At 50.3% G+C, this 7,369-nt stretch overlaps 1 pseudogene; it reads right to left on the reverse strand.

Annotated features, from left to right (window-relative positions):
- The window catches only part of LOC130869288 (ubiquitin carboxyl-terminal hydrolase 40-like), a 45,241-nt pseudogene extending 38,156 nt beyond the window's left edge, over nt 1-7,085 (reverse strand).
- Between the last annotated feature and the right edge of the window lie 284 nt (nt 7,086-7,369).

A 7,369-nucleotide genomic window follows, 5' to 3' on the forward strand; every position in this document is an offset into this window, starting at 1 on the left:
AGCAGATGGCACCTGGTATGGTCCAGATCCTGTACTGGTGTGGGGAAGATGGGCTGTTTGTGTTTTCCTGCAGGATGCTGACAATCCAATATGGGCACCAGAGCGGCTGGTGCATGCTGTGGATTTTCCTGTCCAGAAGCCTGAAGACAGGACAGAGCCTAGAGATCAAATAGACACTGGCTTGTCAACTGAAGAGTTGCTGGATTCCTGAGCAGCTGGCTGTGGTGGTCCGAGTGCCAAGGATTGTTCCTCTACCTATCGACCCATCCCATGATATTGGCAGCCATTGCTGTGGCTGCCAGAGTGGCTATGGTTGCTGGATTTTCCACTAATCAGTCAGTTGCTTCTGCTAGCACAATGGATACCTTCTCAGGGCAGGTTGCAAATGCCTTGGCCATTCAAATTGAGCTAAATTTACAAATGAATATTGCAGTTAATTTTGCTATTGATTTTGGTTGAAGATCACTGCTAGGTTATACAGTAAAAGACTTGTTGCTGTTATTTACAAACCCTGGAGTGCACAATTTACAAATTGGTTCTTGAGATTATTCTAGTTAGCAATACCAGGGTTCCTTTCACCAGACCTTACTTAAAGGGCTCTAATTTGGGCAGACTTATTAAGGATTGAGCAGGCACAGTCTCCTTATGGAGTGCTTATCTGTGCTGGAGCATCATCTTCATGGTTTCATGGTGCCAGAGCCAAAGGCAAGCTCAGGTCAATGTTGCCACATGACAAGTCCTCTTACCTATTGCCCCAGAGAATCTTTCAGCACAAATCTGGCTGAACTCAGTAATGGGTGACTAGTGAGCCAATGACGGGAAAGGTTTTTGGAGGGCTGCCCCAACCTAAGACAGGAAATGTGTTTTGACCTGGATGCTGTCCCACGACGGGTAAAGGGTATTGTCTGATGTCCAATGCCACCCAAGACAGGCCTAGTCATATAATTTATATAAAAGGGGGACCTGTAGGGCCCGGGTCTACCCTTGTTCCTGGGGTGCATCTTGAGGACAGTTTCTAGTCAGCCAGCTAAAACATTCAATTTGTTCCTGTGCTCCCTCTGCCCCGCCTGGTGATTAGCTGTAAGGCATTGTTGACTCCATCTTTGGTGTGGTAATTTCCCACCTGCCTGGGTGGAAATCCTGTGCAGCAGCAAGGTATATAAGGATTTCCCCAAGGTTGAATAAACGGCATTCGGCTGATCTCCTTTCAAATGACCCAGGTCTCTATGTGTTCTTTCAATCTCCAGGCCCTTGCCCGACTCATGTATGGTACAGTGGCACATGAACTGTACCGAGGGGGTAACACAGAATCGGGTGTTACAAAAGAACAACCCCCCCTTGCTTCTGTGGCCCCTTTAAAAGTAGACTGTACCAGCTATTCAAGGTCTCTCGGCTTCCTGAATGCTGAGGGACCCTGTCATGAGAGAACTAATAAAATCCTCATGCTTTTGCATCGGCTGTGGTGTGTGAGGTGATCTCTGCGGGCGACTCCTCCTCAGTGTTTGGATGCTAAAGTCCAACATTTGGTTCCCTGTCTAGGAATTGAGTCACTCCCAGACACACTCTAAACCCAGTTGGAGGTATAAAGAAATGAGCTCATTTTTATGTCTGTCTGTGTATTGTGTTTCTGTTTCTGTGTAATTGTGAATCATTAATCTGAGAATTGTACTTGCGCAGGGTCTATATTGAAACGGGGCTAAGGGAGGAGGCAGACGTGTCCTGAGATCCCTTGCCCTAGCCCTGAAAGACGTTTCACGGGCATTTATGGGAGGGAGGGGCAACCAGGTCGCCCTAGTCTCCAGGAAAGGCATGATCCTCCATCTGTATTTTTGGATCTACTGCCACACAGCTTCTGATCTTGAGTCTATGTATGTCTTTCTGTTCTTGTGTATTTTCAGTTCTGCACCAGAGTGGTGGTGAGAGTGCCAGTTTCTGATTTTGAGTTTATGTCTGTCTCTTTGTATTTTTGTTTTTGTATGTCTGTTTGTCTTTGTTAAAATCCACCTGCAGGAATTCAGGACCTGGCACTGGGCCCCCTGGCCATCATTAGTTCCCCTGATTCCAAAAGCAGCCCTGCAGCTGAAGGAGGCGGTGGCTGCCCCTCCCTGAGCCTTTTGTCTTCTCTCTTTCCTGTACAGGAGCAAAAGAAACCCAGAATCTAGGCACCTCCGGTTCTTCCTGATATCCAACCAAGTGCTCCGCTCAGGCATGGGAGACTTCTCCCTTCTCCTCCCCCAAAGGAAGCACTTCATTCCTGAGGAGCCCCTCTGGTCAGGCCCTAGCCCTGAAAACTTCAGTACTCAGCATCTATGCTGGGACAGGGGAGGGATGTCCACTAGGAGAGAGTGACCTCCCAAGCATTTCCTCTTTGCTCAATAGCAGGCCAATTACAATACTGCCTTTTTCTGCCCCTAATCTTTACTTATAACTCTTCCTTCTCTTGGGACTCTCAAGCCGTGACCGGGCTTATAGAATCTGTTCTGGTTACCCATCAGCCCACTTGGGATGATTGTCAGCAGCTCTTATAGGTGCTCCTAACCACAGAGGAAAAACAGTGAGTTCTCTTTGAAGCTCAAAAGAATGTCCCAGGAGCTGACAGCAGGCCAACCCAATCACCGGACAAGACAGAGGATTGGACTTCAATACTCCAGCTGGTAGGGAACAGCTCCGTCTTTTTTTTTTTTTTTGGTTTTTCGAGACAGGGTTTCTCTGTGGTTTTGGAGCCTGTCCTGGAACTAGCTCTTGTAGACCAGGCTGGTCTCGAACTCACAGAGATCCGCCTGCCTCTGCCTCCCGAGTGCTGGGATTAAAAGCGTGCGCCGCCACCACCACCCGGCGAGCAGCTCCGTCTTTATTGCTAGATTCTGAATTTGCTAATTTGGCTAAGGTAAGAGCAATAGTACAAAGGTCTGATAGTACTCCTACAAGGTTTTTTAGAAAGACTATTGGAGGGGTACAGAATGTAAACCCATTTTGATCCCATGGCAGCAGATCGCCAAGCCAATGTAGTGATGTCTTTTATAGGCCAGTCAGGATCAGACATTCATAGCAAGTTGCAGAGAATGGAGGAACTGCAGAGATGATCCCTCCAGGACTTAGTAAAGAAAAAAATTAGACAGATAGGGAGGCAACAGAAGACGACAGCAGAGAGTGCGCACCTCAGACAGAGCAGCCCGAGTGGCCGAATGTGGACTTAAGCTGCCACCACCTGGGCAGAGTGACAAAAGAGAACAAACAGTGAGGAGGAATGGCCCTACAGGGCTTTGGGCTCGAGACCCTTCCCAAAGCAGCTGCTGAGCAGAAGCGGGTCGGGAAAATGGAAACCGGCGCCAAGCACAGCCGGCTACTGAAGCAGCGCTCTGCCCACCTGAGAGGCCTATGCAGCAGCCACCCTGACAGTACTGAAATTCCCCCCCCCCGCCCTTTGCTTACGCTGTGCACCCAGATGTCCGATTCTGGGGTGTATGGAAAAGGGGGGAGGGGTTCCCCCTCGCTATGTCTAACTATGGACACAAGGACTGCAGATTATTCCTGAGTGTCCCATGCTTTAATTAGAAAAAGACCTGTTGGAGACTTTGACTTCCCCTACTGTTCTCCAGGGCTGTAAAGAAAAGCAGGCTGCTCTCTGCCTTCGCCATGCCCATCTCGCTGAGGAAGGCTTTGCAGCCACTGCCAGCCGAATCCTCCTTCCTGCTGCCTTGGTCACAGCCCAAGCCTGGGAACTCTGCTTACAGCCACCTGCCCCCAGCAGGCAGCGACGGACTGAAGTGAGGAGGGGCCTGGGAGGTTCTGGAGCCCAATGCCAAACAGCCTTCCCGAGCTGCTTGCAAGTTTCACAGAGAACAACTGCTCCCAGCTTCCAGACCGCAGCTTTGGGAAGCTTGGGGTACAACAATGCCCAAGCAGAGCCGGTTTTGGTGGCACATGCCGGTAGGATTTGCTGAAGAAGATAGGGCAGCAATGGTGAATGAGCTGAACAGCCTACTTAAAGGGACATCGGCCGGATGGCAGAAAAGCTTTTTCTTACCAGGACTAAGAAGATCAAAGAAGAAATCTTCACGAGGTTTGGCCTGCCCAAGGTAATCAGAATTGATGATAAAACTGCCTTGTTGCCCAGAAAAGTCAGGGCATAAGTAAGACTGGGGAAAATTACATTGTGCATACAGACCCCAGAGTTCAGGACAGGTAAAAAGGATAAATAAAACCAGATTAGCCTTTGGAATTTGGCACTAAAGACTGAGTACAGCTCCTCCCCCTAGCCCTATTCTGTGTGTGAAACACCCCATCTCAGCTTGGACTAGCCCCCTATGAGATCCAATATGGGGGACCTCCCCCCTTGGCTTCCTAAGGCCCCTCATGACCCATCTGCTCACAAACCTGATCTGCAGGCACAGTTAAAGGCTCTCCAGACCTTCAAGGCCAGGCATAGAGACCCCTGGCCACCCTGACACCCAGAAATCTTGCATTCGTTCCAGAATTGATGCCTGGGGTATATCCAGAGGGACATGAGGAAAGCTGCAGCACCTCACAGCCAGAACAGCAGCTGCCTGCTCATACCTGCAATCCACGCCTCCTCAAGCCCTTGCTTTGATATCCCTGCCCTCACCCCTGATTTCTGTCAACTAGTGGCAGGACTAGCCTCCTGGGATATCCGAGATGAATATCCCCCACAGCTGCCCCTGGAGGCTGGCAGATTTTCCCCTGGAGGAGATATTTGGGTACAGGGGTCCAGAACACAAATGCCACTTGAAAACTGTCTGTAAAAATTATACTTCCCCAAACAATGCTCCATGTGGAGCACAGGGACCTGTGACATCTCCCCCACTTGTCTCCCAGGGGCGAGCAGCGGGACTGTCTCCATGGGTGTCGGGAAGGACTTGGGGCATGAAATGATATTTAGCTGACCAGAGCCTGCTGCTGCCGGCCGGACTAGACCCTCCCTAAAGTGGCCCTAACTATCCCTCCTGCTGCCCACTGGACTAAGTTACTCTCCCTGCTTCTCTGTCGGCACCTCCCAACACTAGCCCGGCCACCTGGAAATCTCACACCCGTTCCAGGTTGGCAATTCTGTGTACATTCGGAGACACCGGTCCCAAAACCTTGAACCTCGCTGGAAGGGACCCTATACCTACTGCCCTCAAAGTGGACGGTATTGCAGCCTGGATGCATGCATCTCACGTCAAGCCTGCACCTCCACAGGACGACCCAGGACCTTCCAAATGAAAGCTTCAGCGTACCCAAAATCCTCTCAAGGAGGCCTGATTCTGCCAGGCTTGCTGATCTTTGCCCTGATGTTTATACCTTAGGACTTAACCTGGACCCTAACTAACTTTGAGACTGGGCAAGCCCTAAGGGTAGCCACTGGAGTTCATCCCCTAAATACCTGGTTCCCCCAGCTAACTTTTGACCTGTATGTTTTAGCAAAAGCCTCTCTTGGGAGGATACTGAGCAAACCCCTGGAAACTTTTATCCTGTATGCAAATATTCCGAATGATATATTTTTCCGGGGGGGAAAAGCAGTGTGGGGGGCCTAAAGTATTTTATTGTGCTGCCTGGGAATGTAAAACCAATGTCAATGTCTTTTGATTGAGGGTTAACAAAAAGGACTTAGTCTCTTTCACCCGTACCACACCAGGAAAATCTGAAATCACAATCACTTTCACTGAGAAGGAAAAAAAGAGCTAACTGGTTAACAGGCAATACTTGGGGTTTATGTTGTATGATCCAGGAAGGGAAGACACAGGGATTCTGTTCGCCCTGTGAGTTGCTGTAACACCTCCAATGGCCATAGTACTAGGGCCCAACCCGGTATTGCCTGACCAGGGCCAGCTAGCCCCTGCTGAGGTAGCCGCCCTTGCCAGGGCCCTGGGCCCCACTCCTAGTCCTAAGAACCCTTCTGCAACCCTTGCTTCACTGCTGGCAAGCTCTAATACAGGCCAGCGACTGTTTAATCTGATAGTGGGAACCTTTTCTTTGCTAATAGTACTGAACCCAGCTTGACACAATCTTGCTGGCTATGCTTGTCAGCAGGACCTCCGTATTATGAGGAAATAGCCTCATCTGGCAGTTTCAACAATATCACCTCTCATACGTCCTGTAATTGGGGACAAACCTAACTCTCCCAAGTCCCACGACGACAGGACCTGGTGCCTTCTATTGATCTATGATGGGCCTACAACACTGGTTTCTTAATTTCTGTGTACAGATCCAATTAGTCCCCCAAATTTACTAATATCTCAAGATTGAGATATCTGACCAAATAAGAAGAGGGACTGTAAGACTTTAAGACAATTCTGAAGCCTTTCTGACAATTCTGAATCCTCTCAGCCTCTGTGCCATAGTGCTTCCCCTCCTCCCCTGGGAACCAAGGACCTAACAGTTACACATGCACATACTCAGTTCCTGAACAATTACCCATATATGTATGTTTTGATTCAGTCCCCTGGGAAATGGGGTCAAAATGACCTCTTACCTCATCTGATCTGGTAACAGCTCTCCAGTCAATTATTGGTAATAGCCCTTTCGAATAAGCCAATCAGAATAGTCAAAGAACAACCCCCCTTGCTTCTGTGGCCCCTTTAAAAGTAGACTGTACCAGCTATTCGAGGTCCCTCGGCTTCCCGAATGCTGGGGGACCCTGTCATGACAGAATTAATAAAATCCTCATGCTTTTTGCATCGGCTGTGGTGAGGTAGTCTCTGGGGACGACTCCTCCTCAGAGTTTGGACTCTAGAATCCAACACAGGGAAATTGAGGTGAAACGCTGAGGACACTTTCTAAGGGGAAGGAAGGGCCTTTTCAACACAGTCCTCTGAAGAAAAACTCAAAAACCGGAACTCGCGAGTCAGGCCTCGAGCTGGCGAGCAGGATTCCCGTCAGGCCATTCCACCGAGGCCTTCCCACCCACCAAGACGCCCAGGGCCCAGGAGCGCGACCAGGCGCGCGTCCCCTCGGCCCGACCCCTGACGCGCCGCCAGGAGAGGCCGGGCGTCTTGCCTCAGGCCGTCGGCGTCGTCCCTACGCTGCCCTCGTCCCTCCCTGCGCCCCCGCCCCCCCAGCCCCACTTACTGCCTATAGCCCAGACCCCCGCCCCCGCCCCCGCCACAGCACAGAGTAAACGAACTCGCTCCGAACGGGTACCGCCATGACAGCGAGGGTAGGTCTCTGGAAAGTGATATTTTCCGTACGCGGACTACATTTCCCAGGATGCTTCGCACCACGCGGAGCTTTATGGGCAACGTAGTTGTGTTGCTCAAGACATTGTGGGTGGGGCAGCAAGACTGCTCTCTTTCCTGTCACCATGCAAGCTAAAGTTTATTTTTACAACTACCTGCAAAAATTAAAGACTCACGCGTTGGGGTCACATGTT

The sequence above is a fragment of the Chionomys nivalis genome, chromosome 2 (genome assembly GCF_950005125.1).
Source record: "Chionomys nivalis chromosome 2, mChiNiv1.1, whole genome shotgun sequence".
Lineage (NCBI taxonomy): Eukaryota > Metazoa > Chordata > Mammalia > Rodentia > Cricetidae > Chionomys > Chionomys nivalis.